This window comes from Adiantum capillus-veneris, chromosome 8, assembly GCF_014529385.1.
Source record: "Adiantum capillus-veneris isolate H3 chromosome 8, ASM1452938v2, whole genome shotgun sequence".
NCBI classification, from domain to species: domain Eukaryota; kingdom Viridiplantae; phylum Streptophyta; class Polypodiopsida; order Polypodiales; family Pteridaceae; genus Adiantum; species Adiantum capillus-veneris.
The window spans coordinates 55,216,010-55,230,867 of record NC_140938.1 but is presented as its reverse complement, the minus strand read 5'-3'; the positions used below and the strand labels follow the sequence as shown (position 1 = coordinate 55,230,867).

General features: G+C 39.9%; 1 pseudogene; it reads right to left on the bottom strand.

The window, feature by feature from the left end:
* Positions 1-525: 525 nt before the first annotated feature.
* LOC147452165 (uncharacterized) lies at positions 526-1,861 on the bottom strand (annotated as a pseudogene).
* Positions 1,862-14,858: the final 12,997 nt, after the last annotated feature.

The window sequence follows — 14,858 nt, the reverse complement described above, 5'->3', positions numbered from 1 at the left end:
ACATGGTTTAAAAAGTGACGTATTATTTTTGTGAACATAAGTAAGGCAATGTTTTTAGCTTGTATTGCATACCTGAAATTCCAACACACATTGATTTCGATTCATTGAACATCCCCCATCAGATTTCTGCTCCTAAAACAATTAAAGTCCACTCTTTTATTTGTAGCCACATGCAAAAATATTTAAAGAATCTTATTATTGTGAAGAAAAAAACCTTTTTTTAAAAGCTTCAAAAACTTTGAAGCTTGATCTTTCTCCTTTAGTAGCTCTTCAATCTTAGAAGTAGCCTATAGAAGTGGAAAAACATGGCTTTTTTATAACATTAAAATTCAATAGGGTAAGTATTTCATTAAATAAATATTTCATGTGAAGCATCTTTAAATAGTACCTTGCGCTTTCGTGTGCTTTTTCTTTTCTGTTCTTGGTTTGTACCACTTATAATTTGTGTCCTTCCATTGATTTTTTCCTTCACAAATTAAAAGATTGCAATCAACAAAAAGTTTTAGAGTGAAAAAAATACATGAATTAGAATTGTACCAGTTTTGTGATATGGTCTTCACACTCATCTAATTCATTGTTTACTTCCATATCCTTTTCTTGATAGCAAACTCTTCATCATGCATGTAGTTTCTATATGCATGCGCATTAAGCGATTGAATTTGGATATCTCACACACACATACACACACACACACACACAAAACTAGCTAAATTTACCTCAATTATTTCAATTGATATCTTTGTGTGTGTGTGTGTGTGTGTGTGTGTGTGTGTGTGTGAGAGAGAGAGAGAGAGAGAGAGAGAGAGGAGTAAACCACACATACCTCATAAGCATCACTTTGTAAATCATGATTTTCCCATGGCATCTTAGGAACGTATGCTTCCATCTCTCTCTAAACACATAATAACAAATTTTATCATGATAGATCATACATTATTGTTATTTTAAGATAGAAGTGCTTACATGAGTAGCTTGTGGTTGCTCTTCTTCTTCTTCAATAGATATACAAGTGGTTTCTTTTGCACAAGCATCCTTTAGCTATTCGATAACAACAAAAGCATTACTTTCTTCATTATTAGTTTTCATATAAATTTCCAATACCTTAGAGGATTAGTCACAAGTTTTGTGAGTGAACCATATTCTCCTAGCTCACTTTCTCCTTGTAGTTCACTTTCTCCTCCATCATTCTCATGAAATTCTTGGTTATCATCATCATCATCTTTTTCTTTTTCTATCTAATCTCATGAAAACATTTCGATTATACTTTGACATAATAGAAGTTCATTACTTAGAGAAAATCCTACAAAATGACACATACCATTGGGGTGCTAGAAGATAATTCCTTGTTTGGTTTCTTTTTTCTCCATTTTCGCTTTGCCTCAAGAGACTTGATGGCCCATGTATAAACGTCCTCTTCTTTCCAATGATAATTTTGTCCAGCTACTCTTATAGGCTTAATCTCACCTTTATTTTTTGTTATTACATCCAACACGGTATTCTTTCTCTCCATGTTATTTCTAAGGTCTCCAAATGGCTTATGTTTGGCAAACCATCCTCTAACAAACCCATAGTTTGAATAAAGAACTCTATGTTGGTTATTACCCTCCTCTAAAAGGAAAAACCTACCATAGAGTTTATTGGGTTCTCTAAGCTTAGGAGGTGGAGGCCTAAACACCTGTTCATATATGATTGGGTCATATATCTCGTTGCTAGTAGTGTCAACACCTATAGAGATGCTAGATGGAGAAGAAACAACTCTCTTATTTCCAAGATGACTAGCCCTCCAAGAATCTAAAAATTTGAGGGCCTCTTCATTAGAGAAAGACAGTAGTTGCTCCACAAAGGACTGTGGATAACTCATATCTGAAAAGACAAAGCATTGAACACACACATGAGCAACAAGACATTTAAGTAACAAAGTTTATCTCAAAAATTATACACACACTTGTCATTACTTTATGATTAATGTTTTATAAAGACATGTAAACAAAACTGTGACAATGAATACAACAATTGTCATGTATAAAATAATATGCATTTTAAACTACTTCCACAAGTATACTAGCCATGCTTGCATAGTCTATGAGTGTAGTTATACAAAAGATATATAAATGATACCATAACAATAAGTACAATAATATCCATCCATAAAGTAGGTCTCCCAGAAGTTCTAGCATACTCTATGATGAAGTTCTAAGAAAGATATGCAAAGAACATTGTAACAATGCAGCTAGCAATTGTCATCCATAAATCAATAGTCATTCTAAGCTACTTCCGTAGGTATACTACTTGCATAACAATGAATACAAAAATTGTCATCCATGAAGTAATAGTCATTCTAAACTACTTCCACAAGTATACTAGCATTCTAAACTACTTCCACAAATGTACTAGCCATGCTTGCATACCATATGAGTGAAGTTATAAAAAAGATATGTAAAGAACACCATACCAATGAATACAACAATTGTCATCCACGAAGCAATAGTCTTTCTAAAATATTTCCACAAGATTACTAGCAGTGATTGAATAAAAAGGGCTACCACAATTATATGTCTATGGAGAATGCCAAACAATAGGTATCCATCTAGCCCCCTGTCCAGGCTTTATAACCTTTTTTTGTTTTGTGAATGTCCAATCTTTAATTTGAATGGAACATGTATCCCAACTTCTCCATTGATGCTCCTCTCTGCAAACTTTATAAGTGTTTTGTTGATATGCATCACGCTCCAATAAAGCAAGCTTTTCCCTTTTCCTTTTGTAATCAATCTCTCTAACAACAGCATGTTGAATCTGTATTGCATTCTCGTTGTTCAAGCACACTTGAACTATATCATGGACCTCCACCCATAATGGAACATTTCCACAAACTCCTTCCATTAACAAGCTATCATGCTGCCTAAAATCCTTCACCTCATAAGCAATGAGCCTCTGCCTCCTTGGTATTGGCAATGGAATAAATTTGTGAAGTATAGAGTAGATGGCCGAACACAATTCCATGTGAAAGGCAAAGGGGCCTTCTCAAGAACACTCATTTGAGTAACTGGATCCATTAACAATTGTTCTGAGTCCCCGTTTCCCACAATGCATTTCTTGTAATACCGTCCACCAAAGAAAAGCATACACTTTCCATCAAACTATGTTGAGAACAAGGATGTTATACAAGCCTTCCAGTGACCTCTGTGTTCCACCGTTGCATCATCGGTATCCACCTTCACTATGATATTGGCGCCCACATTACATATATCCCCTTTAAAGAGGACCTTTTGGTATGTCTTTACTTCCAAACATTGGAAGTACTACTCTGGAATGTTCCAAAACTTCTTTAGATAAGTTTTCTCTTCACTAGTAGAATCTCTATAAGTGCACCTCTTCTTTGATATTGCAATCCCCTTGAGAAGAAGATTTCTAGTGCATGGTGAATTGCTTCCATATTTTAATAGATCACTCCACATAGATTTAGCCTTTTCAATTGAAGACAGAACCAATATCCCATTAATATGTGACGGAGAGAAATCATGTGATGGAACATCTGCTAATAGCGAGCTTCTTTGAGAAAGAATCAATGCACAATGTAGGTCCTTCAAAAACCTTTCAGAAGGTAAGAGATTGTCACTATCACCACGGATAGCCTGAAAAGCTCTTGTGAAGAACCTTCTCAAATAGAACTTTGCAAATGAAGATTCATCCTCCATGTTATTTGTTTTGATGGAGTTGTATGCCTTTACAAGACGCTCAAATATGTAACACCAAAAGCGGTCATGCAACCCATGGTGCAAAACATCATCAAGCATCTCACCATTACCTATAAACAAGTTATCAAGAGATTATTCTCCTGAACAAATATATTAAACTTATTGTTAAAAAATCAAGATATACATACCAGCTACATGTTCTAGAGGTGATGAGTTCGTACCAAAGATTTCTTCATTTCGAACTCTCCATGATTGTAGCAATGTCTTCACAACTTCTATGTCTTTCACAGACCATCCATGATCTCTACTATGGTTGTAGAATGTCAGGACACGGGTCCTACGGGCAGGGCCCTACCCTAAGGGGGGTTCACGGACCCCGGCCACGGGCCAGCTAGCAGTGTGGATAGGGGATCCTAGGGCTAAGAGCCTATAAGTATGGGCAGTTGGGAGGTGGATCCAGGTCTCTAGCTCCTAGGGTTCTTACACTGGTATCAGAGCTGGAGGAGGGGAGCCTATGGAGGAGGGAGGAAGGCGTTGCATGGAGGCATGGTGCTCTTTAGCAGTCTCTCTCTCTCTCTCTCTCTCTCTCTCTCTCTCTCTCTCTCTCTCTCTCTCTCTCTCTCTCTCTCTCTCTCTCTCTCTCTCTCTCTCTCTCTCTCTCTATGTGGAGGGCCGTGGGCGAACTCCATGAGGAGACCCTGCTGCAAGGCGGGCATGGCCCCTTGAGTAGCGGAACCAAGAGTCGGCTAACCGCGCGGGAGTAAGCCCTTGAATGAGGGCGTGTGAAGATGACCATCACAGAAACGGTATCCCTTTCTCTCGTTGTGTTCGCAACAGGGCGTGGAGTACTTCTCGTCACAGGTGCGCTGCAAGATGATCTATGCCGCGGGTAGCAGGGGCGCATCTTTCTCTGCGCAGACGGCCGATGCCGTCTTTACCCCTGAGCCATGCTTTCTTTTTCGATTGGGTTGCCCATGGTGACCTTTGGACAGTCAATATTTTTTTTTTTAATGAAGGGGTGCCCATGGTCGGCCCCCCATCATATTCTTGGGTGGTTCGACGAGGCTAGCAAAGTACACGGTTGCAGAATTTCTGCAGCACAGCCAGTTCCGAAAATTTCAGACGTCAAGAAGCTGACCAACAACAATTTTACCGCATGCACGGAAGGCACCATATGCCACACAATTTTGACAAGGCTATGCACCAACATGCATGCAAGGTATGGATGGCGAGGTAGATGGTCACGATTTAACTTGTGTTTTCTATTGCCTCTCTTGATGAGAGTGTCATACAGAGAGATTGTGGAATGCTTATAGAATAAGCTGCAATTCAAGCATACGATGTCTAAGAGCACACATTCTGGGCACATACTCCACAAATTTAAGGAAAGTTCCTCAGCCTAGCATGCTCTTTTTTTTCTCTCTTTTTCTTGTTTCTTTCAAGCATAACGAAACTCTTCTAAGAAGATTTTGAACATGTTTGTTTGGGAGTCAGCCTGAGCCAAGGTGCTCTAACTCTCAGCTAGAAATAGGGCAAGACACTTGTCAGGACACGGGTAAGACCCAACTGTTGGCATTCCTTGGATGATTGTTTGTAAGATCGAACAAATCTGCCGAGTGGAGTACACATCAAACACATCGACGTTAATGGACAAGAAAGAGTCTTGTCATTACGGATGTTTAGATTGTAATTTTTTCCCTACATATTTTTAATGCGACGCTCAAGTTGCATTTTTGATAATCTTAAACTCACATCAGCTGATCTATACCATGGAGTTTAGAGGCAGCAATCAGTTGTGACAGCATGGCGTGTCTATGGACATATAGTTTTGAGGTAAGACCCGGCGGGTGATTCTTACATCACCCCATAGGCATTAAGGATCACAGTTTGATCTGCATTGAGGATCACAATTGATCTCTCCCAGTTATACTTTCAAGGAAAGAATTCTGCAATCTACCACACGCGATAGTGGACGGACACACTTTTCAAGTTGTTTCCAATCATTCTGCACACGGTTGACTATGTTGGTTACCGTTATCTGCTAGTTGAGCAGTTTCTACAAAGAGTCTTCCCAAGGGGTTTGAATACGTAAATTCTAATCCATCGGCTTGGATTGCAAAGGCAACACCCAGAGTTCCCAGTCCAATGCTGTTTGTTTTTTCAGGTAGGGGACGTGCTCCTCTCCATTTGAATATGGGTAAGTGAACATTACGTTCAAATCTCCAGGTATGCATCTATTGATTTGGTGTTATTCCATTTTTCGTATGCTTTCCTTGGTTTTTCAAGACGTATAAGTACGCTTGAATGTTACAGAGCCATGCCAAGGGCATGTCGGCACAAAGTATTTTGGGCCAAGTGTCCAATCTATTTTTCTGCCTTATGCTGTTACGAATCTACTTGTAGGGTTCAATTTGACACATGTTGTCACATGGGATACAACATGGTCTAGGAACTCCAGGAGTTCGGTTTAGCCAGTGTGGAGCATGATAAAGAGGGTCCCTCTCACTCGAAATCCATCCCAATGTAGCAACAATTCTACATTTCAAGGATCACCCTATTCACATGGCCACCCAAAAAATAAGTTTGGTTTGAAATCATGAGATCTTTAAAAAAAAAACAATGTGATGCTTCTATGTACCTTTTGTAGGCTCTTTTTACACACAATGTCCTCTTTACACTCGATGCAGACAAAGTTGTACTCTTCTCCCACAACATTTTGAAGAGCTTTAAAACATCTACTGGTAGGAAAAGTAGTGTAAGACTTCTTGCAAAGAGGATTAGAGCAGACAACCGGTAGCTCATAAGATGTTGATGGATCCCAAAAGTCCTTGACTTCTTGGAATTTTTGTCCATCCCAAAAATCAACAATGCTTCTTTGGTTGCTAATTGCATCTCCATTGAGCCATTTTTCTTTGTGCCTCCATAAACATAGTAGCTCGTGGCAATAAGTGCTACTCTTTGTCAATAGCTTTAGTTGAGGCCCGATGGGAATGTAGTAAAAGGAAAGCATTGATTTCCTTGCTTTGGCACAAACTGGACACTTCTCGCAGCATTCCAAGCAATCACATTTAAGCTTCGATGATAATGATCCACCTTCACATGTGCACTTAAGAACCTCTCCTGTAAACTTGTCCTCATTGCTTGGTTGAAGAAGCTTGGGTGGATTCTTGGCTACATCACTACCTGTGCAGATGCGATAGCGCAAGGAAGAAACCATGCCAAGACCTTTAAGAATGGTTTGCAATTGATCCCAACAAGCCGGAATTTGAATCCCTCCAATGTCACCTTCCCATGTAGGAGGAAGTTGAACTAATAGCCTAGCCATCCTTCTCTTGGAAGCATTTTTAATCACTCTAGCCCCCCCCAAGTCTCCATTGAATAGGATGCGAAGCATTCTATCTTGCACACCTATCGGTAGTTTATGTTCATCCCATAAATTTTGGAGCTCTAGTATCCTCTCAACTAGCTCCAAGTATAGAGGAGAAGATTGATTTTCTTCATTCTCACCAATAGACATTGGCTCATCAATGATGTCATTGCCATCACCATCAAACTCAGAGACTTGAGCCTAATGTTCATCATTCTCTTCCATGTTTCCTTCTGAATCTAGTGGAGAAGATAAACCAAAACTATTTTTGAAGCTTTCAAAGTTATGTGCCAAAGCTTGATTCGATAATAGGTTGATGCATGAACTTGTCTACCACCTGCACAATACATGCTACATGTGCACCATGTATTTCTTTGAGAATTGTTGGGCTTCTTGCCTTGTCCCATGGCTCGGGTAGGTGTTGCATTATGGGGTCCATCAATGTGTTTGGCTAGATGGTTAATTGCTCTACTATCACTCAGGTCATTGGCAAGATCTAATCTTTGTTCTGAATCCATTATTTTTTTTTTTGGTAATGGAAGGATGGAGATTTCCTATAACATCTTGTTGTTTCTGGTGATAAAAGGTACGCTTGGTTACAAGGCACCAGCCAATGTTGGAATGCTTGCAAATATAATTGCAATCACACTTCCAAAACTGTGTTCTCTCCATAACTGTCAAAGAAAAATAACTAGCCATGTTCGTAATATTCATTAAGCTACGACACAACATGCTCTAAGAGAAATAAACTATGGCTTTCCAAGAGGTACTAGCCCATTCATCAAACACAAATTCTCTCTCCATTACAAAGTTAAGCATTTCAATGCTCTGAGAAATAATCAAACATGAAAATACATAAATTACTTTAACTTCACAAGAACTAAATGATCTCATAAAAGCATTCTTCTATGTAACTTATTTTGAATCTACCAGGGCTTTTCATAAGTACAAAGTCGTTTTGCCGGAATGAGAGGGATTATCATACTCATTCTATAGTGCATCAATGATAATGGCATGCTTCCACCTCCATAGTGGGTCACTTTGTGATATTTGATTAGGCCTAACTTTTCTTTTGCCAACACTAAGTTTAAATTTACATCCCAATCAACCAAATCATCAAGAAAGATCTTTTGTATATTCCAAACTTTTTTCCCCTTAGAAATTAAGTTATATCTTATTTCTGGCCATAACACTTTTATCTCCGAGCGTTGCAAAAGATCTTGGCAATATTAGATCTTCTCGCAACTCACGAGAAAATGTTCGTAAAAAGAAAGCTCGTTCTCCATCTTTTTGGAGCCCAGTGGACAAGTGATTTTGAAGAGACATTTTGAACTAGCAACCAAAGAACAATCAAAAGAATAGTAGTGATTTAGAATATTAGCATCTTTAACACATGGCAAACAATTACCGCAACACACACACACACACACATATACACAAAGTTTATCATACACACGTTCATAAACCATTATCTCTTCATAACATCAATCACTAATGAGTCCATGACTACAAGATACGTAATTCCTTCTCGAGTAAGAATGATTTTTATCTATGCCAACAAAATTTAGTGTAGAAACCTTCAAAGTCAATCACAATCATAGATTTTTTTTGGAAGGGGAGGGGGGCGATTTAATAGGATCAGCTTTTAAAGAATGATTAAAAGAAGAAGACCACGGACTTGAGGCCAACATAATTTAGTGTAAAAACCAAAATCCAATTTAGTTTAGCATCTTTAACACACAGCTAAGAGCTAAGGAGTGTCCAAGAAAACTTTATTTTTCCAAGAATACAAAGTTCCTTTCCTTGAATCTGCCAAGATAAAATTTTAAGACATTTGGTGTACCTTTGGGGTTTTGACACTCTTTTTGCCCTCAAGCAGAAAACGACACAATATTAAGCTAAGACACATTTTTGTCGAACACTTGGGAGCTTTTAAAGAATGATTAAAAGAAGGTGAGCTGATTGCAAAATCAAAGTAGCCGGTTGAGGGGAGGGTAAGAAGGAGAAAATTCCGTTTGAAATACATGGAAATAGTTTAATTTTTCCCTAATACTGGCTAGTGTTGTAAAATTTCCGATTCATATTTGTCTTGGAGGGATTTTTAAATGTTTTTGAAAATAATTTTTCTCGAACTTATGCTCGCAAAAAACCTAGGTTTAGTGCAATCCCACCTACAAATTTTGAAATTTACCTCTAAATTTTATATTTGAAGGCGAGAAAACCTACAAATTTTTGAAAAAATTAGTGTAATTCGCGATAAAAACCTTCAAATGTGGCAATTTACCTATGGTGTTTCACATATGTAGGTTTGCTAAGTCTGTGGAAAAGAGTGGGGTTTTTTTTTTTTTTTTTTTTGGGGGGGGGGGGGGGGGGGGGGGGGGGCTTTTAAAGACGGATTAAAAGAATTTTTAAAAAGGTTACAAGATTTACCTGAGGTCCAGCTGAGGCAGGTGCGCAAGCCGACAGTCGCGACGCGTGTAGCGCGAGACAGCACGAGCTTTAAGACAGGACGACAGCAGCATAGCACGTCACAGCAGGAAAGACGATCTCCAGAGCGCGACATAGCAAGAAAGAGCGTGAGCTGATAGCAGGACGGCGCTCCAAGACAGGACGACGACGCTCTCTCTCTCTCTCTCTCTCTCTCTCTCTCTCTCTCTCTCTTTCCCCTGCAGACCACAAGACAGGATGATTGCTCTCTCTCTCTCTCTCTCTCTCTCTCTCTCTCTCTCTCTCTCTCTCTCTTGCACGTGTTCGTGCAGTATTCTCCTAAGCACTCTCTTTTTGGGTGGCGGGAGGCTCAGATTGAAGCTTTTCTTTCTTGGCCTTTCCCGTTTAGCTCCAGAAATTGAACTCCAATCATTTATGCCTTAAGCCTCTGTCACACTAGGACACCCGCCCAAGCTGACATGGCAAAAAATGGATCTTGTAAGGAGATAAAGAACTTCGTTCACAATATGCCTTGTTGATTGGAGGTTTTTGTTAATGTCTTTGCACTTAATTGCAATGGCCTAGACAAAATGTATTTTGTTAGGGATTATTGTCACAATCATTTCCACTAATTGTGCTTATAGATTCCTTAGCTAAGTTCAATAACTTTGAAGGGAGGCTGCCCGCTTGCCCCTCTATTCTTTGCAATGGTTTCTCATTCAGTGTTGACATAGCTTGAGGGTAGTGTTGTGAAAGGGGAGATTCAAGGACTCTCACACTGCCACGGGGCAAGCAATTGGAAAAATTATTTATGGACGATTCTCTGTTCTTCATAAAAGCCAACTCCTAGATGCTAAGGAGAACACTCGAGCTCGTCCAACTATTTGCAATTGCCTTGGGCTCGAAGTGTATCATCAAAAATCAAGATTGACTTTGCTCACTAAGAGTGACTCATTTGATCCCACCGAGTGGTCGGAAGAGATAGTATCAAAAGGCAAGTATTCAGACACCACTTGGGGTGGATATCTTAGACAAGCAAACGATTGGGTCTTGAACAAAATTAAAATTTACACACTTTGACTACTGCTATCATCCATGCATGCACTGTGCAATCAACAAGATGAGGTCCAATAAGTCCTACAACCCATGCACAAATAGGATTTTTGGGAAAGGTAGGGGGGTTTCAAGAGATGTGAAGGGTTTTTCTTCTAAAGTGGTACTTGCTCAAAGGGGTTTTTCTCGTTATTCTTGTGTGATGTTCATTCTTAATAATGGTTGTCCAGAAAAAAGCAGTTATGTAACAAGTCTTGTTGAGTATTCTTTTGCAAGTTGATTTTCTCTTGCAGTAATTTGTTATGTATAAGCAACAGTAAATATTTTGCTTTAGCCTGTTGCCTAGTGTGAGCATGGTATTTGATAGTTTTTTCTTATTTTACCCTTTACAATGTCCTCCATATTGTGATTTACATTTTGCTCCTCCATTACATATGATGTTGGATTTTTGCTACATTATGCTAGAATCACAATAGGGTTAATGCATTGATCGTTAATGCATTGATCACCAACAACCCTAGTAGCACATGCCCATTTCCATAGCCATAATCTCCACATCGGTACTCTTATACAATCAAGGATAATAAATACCATTCAAAAAATAGAGTATGGGGTCCTCATATGGTGATTGAATTAACGTTACATTAGGTGTCTAGTCTTCTCTCTCTCTCTCTCTCTCTCTCTCTCTCTCTCTCTCACACACACACACACACACACACACACACACAAACACACATAATCTTTGGGATCTTCAATGCTCTCTATGTATTTAGTCTCTCTCAAAAAAGGGAACCAAATCAAAAGTAACAAGGAAGGTCGTGTTTTGTGTGAAGCATAGATCTTATACTTTTAAAGTCTTCTGTTGTTCCACCTAACATGTGGCTTGGTTGGTATAATAGAGGATACCCGCTACAAACATATTGATAGAGCATATTGTAGAGATAAAAACTCAAAGGGACATGGACGTTCTCCTTTTTTTTTTTGCAAAACTCACAATCGTGAGTAGATTATATAAATGATCCTACCAAACATTACAGATTCCTGCCATGCTCGTGATGAGCCCTCCCCCTTCCTGTTGTTCTTTGCATGATGGCGGCCTTGCGAATGCGCGCTGCTTTAATGGGCACAATAGAGAGAGAGGCATAGCCTCGTGACGAATAGAAACTCCCTTAACACTTGCTTCTTTGTACCTTCATCATCACCCTCTCCTCTTGTCTCTTCGTTACAAATGCTTTACAAAAAAGATCCCACTCTTGCGCAAAAGCTTCTTCTCTTCTCTGCTTCACACCCTCCCACTCCCCTGCCCCTTTCCTCTCTGTCTGAGAGAGTGTGTGTTTCTCTCTTTGTCACAAATGCGTAGATGCGCATTCTTTTATCTTGTTAATCATGTCCTTCTCACCCACCGCACAAAGAGTTGCGTCGCGCTTTTGTTGGTAGTCCCCTCTGCCCCTTCGCGAACACATGGTCCTCTCTGTGTCCATGTCTCCACCCTGTCGATCTCTAGCGACGTTGTTTTTGCTGCTAGCAAAACGACGTCACACCGCCCTCTTGATCCATATCCTGTTGTTTTTTCTTCCAAGAAAGAGATGTCACGCAACTTGCTAGCAGTGCAACAAGGTGACACACACACACACACACACACACACACACACACACAGAAACAACAAGAAGAAGAGAAGTTTAACATCATAGGAAACTATCCCAAGAGACATTAAAAAAATATCCAATGAGGAGAGTTGAACTCAAGACTTGTTATTGAAGATATTTGCTCCACTCTCAGTTCATTACCCATGGATTCTAGTCCACTAAACAAAGAAATTCACTTTCACAAAGTAATCATAGCACAACGATCAAACTTTCATGTTCATTAGGTGGAATATATAGAGATTCCACCTCGTCAAGGTGGCTTTCTTTTAAAGCCCGAAATATGGAAAGCCTAGCGGCTAGTCGAGCTCATGACTTCCTTAGTCGAATAGAGTCATCTTTCATAAACCCCGAAGTTGCGAGCAATTTGTTGTAGGATGTGCAAGTCAATGCAAGTACGTGCTGCCTCCCACAAGCTAGACATGTCAACTCTCTGCTTGCATTCTTGTGTGGAATCACACGTGGCATTCCATCAGGCTCCTTTGACCATGTGCATTCCACCCCTCCTTTTTCCTTTAGTTTGCTTTACATTTTACTTAAACCTCCCACTAACATCTTCCTATATTCCCATGCAAAAGAAATGTGTGCAACCACCCTACTACCTCCCTCATCTAGGCATGTCAACAGCGCAGCACAAGGACATAGCCTCCAAGTGCACGAGGAAGGTGCATCTAGTCTTCACGAAAGTAGTGAAAACGGGTGAGGACTATAGAAACATGGCATCCCATGGTAGCAATGAGTTCTTCAGATAATCACTTCATGCCAAGCTCTCTGAGCCAGACAAAAGGCTCTGGTGAGTGAAAACATTCTCTCCATATGCAGGGTAACCTGAAGTTGGGTAAGGAACCACTATAGGAGTGGAAGCAACAAGTGGAGGAGGGGTCCGTGTGTGGGAAGAGTGGGGGAGTGAGAGGAGGGGGAAAGCGAGGAGGCAAACTGCCCCCATTGTGCCGTGTTACAAGGGGGTGGATGGGAATGGGAATTTCCCGACCTATTGACTATATTCTAGAAATTGTATCCTTCCATTCCACCTACCACTAGGTATCCACGTCATCCAACCACCTTCTACCAAAACCCTCTTTCTCCCTTGCATTTCCTATATGTTGACAGTTTGCCATAGCTTAGATCTCAAACTCTAGCATTTCTTTGGCACCCAAGTTGTCAATCTCTCCCCGCTTCTCAGCTTGCTTAAGCATGGAAGAGTTGTTTGCACTCCTTGGCTCAAATCTACCCCTTGCTTTGTGCCCCCTGAGTTCAAAGTCACCTTATACACATTCTGACCATCGTCAACCTAATCCCCACACTCCATGCAACACCCACTTCATCCACTCAATGCCCACTATCCATCCCTGTCATCTTCTATTGTACAATCTCCACTCACCACTTCTAAGCTTTGGAACTAAACCTCCTCTCGTTAACACTATTGTATAACCAACTCCAGCCTCACCCCATAGCCACCTTGAGCTAGTGAAAATGCATGGAATTTTTTGATAAGAGTTCAAAATAAATAATACATTTAATTTGTTTTGAAGCTATTATGATATATAATTATTTCACACATAAACATTTTATCGAATAGGACCCTCATGGTGATAAGTTTAACCTACTCTTTAATAAATGGTAAGTGAAGGTGGCAATAACGTTAGAACTTACTAGATATTTGTACAACATAGGGAAATGGCTTAATATGAATAACTAGGGGGTATGAATACCACTAAGTAGGAACAACAATATTTCTAGTTCTAATTAGCAACAACATCTAATTGCTATATAGGAATTCCAAAGCGAGTATGATTTTGCTAGTTCTATTGGGAAAATACACAAAATTGCTATATAGCAATTGCTTGGGAGTTAACATTGCTACTTCCATCTAGCATTAAGCAAAAAGGCCACCATATTTGCTAGTTTGATTGCGCTCACAGACAAGACTTGCTATTTGCATCTAGCAAATATATCAAATGTTGGCAGTATTACTATATGGTAAGTTGTCCAAAGTTCCTTCTGCCTGGCCTGCATACCCCTCGCGGCTCTCCTCACGACCCTCGGTGGAGACTCTCCAATCATTGCCCTACTCGTTTTCGGCCTAGACAGAGCCTCCCTTATGCTCTCATCTATGGCCTACCTCCTCTCAGCATGGCAACAAATAGAGCCTCTCTCTCTTGCTCTCTCTATTGCCCTGCAAACGAGGCAGTCCCCTAATCAACACACCCCATCTTCATGGTGACTCTCCAACCCCACATTCAATCGATACACACTTATATTTTGTACATATGGAAGCTTTGATATTTTCTCGGGGGATTCACTATACAGAACGGGACGCCACTTGCAAGCGGACAACTTTGATAAAACCCCTATATACGACTCATATTAGGGAATATGGCCCCCCTCTCTACGCTTATATGACAATCCATGCAAAAAACTAGCATACCTCTATCTTGCATATAAAATTTAGATCTTACATGATCTAACTGAGTAAAACTAGTCAAAGAGCGTGTAGCATACTGACTAGCAACGTACTAAGGAACCACTCCTATTGATAACGAGATGTACCCTCAATGTGTCTTAGTTTGACTTTCAAACTATGTGCCCATTCAGCCTACACTCTAGCTACTCGTCCAATTTTGAACCATCTAAATTACTCAAAAAACATGGTTACAAAGTTTTGTTCGTGT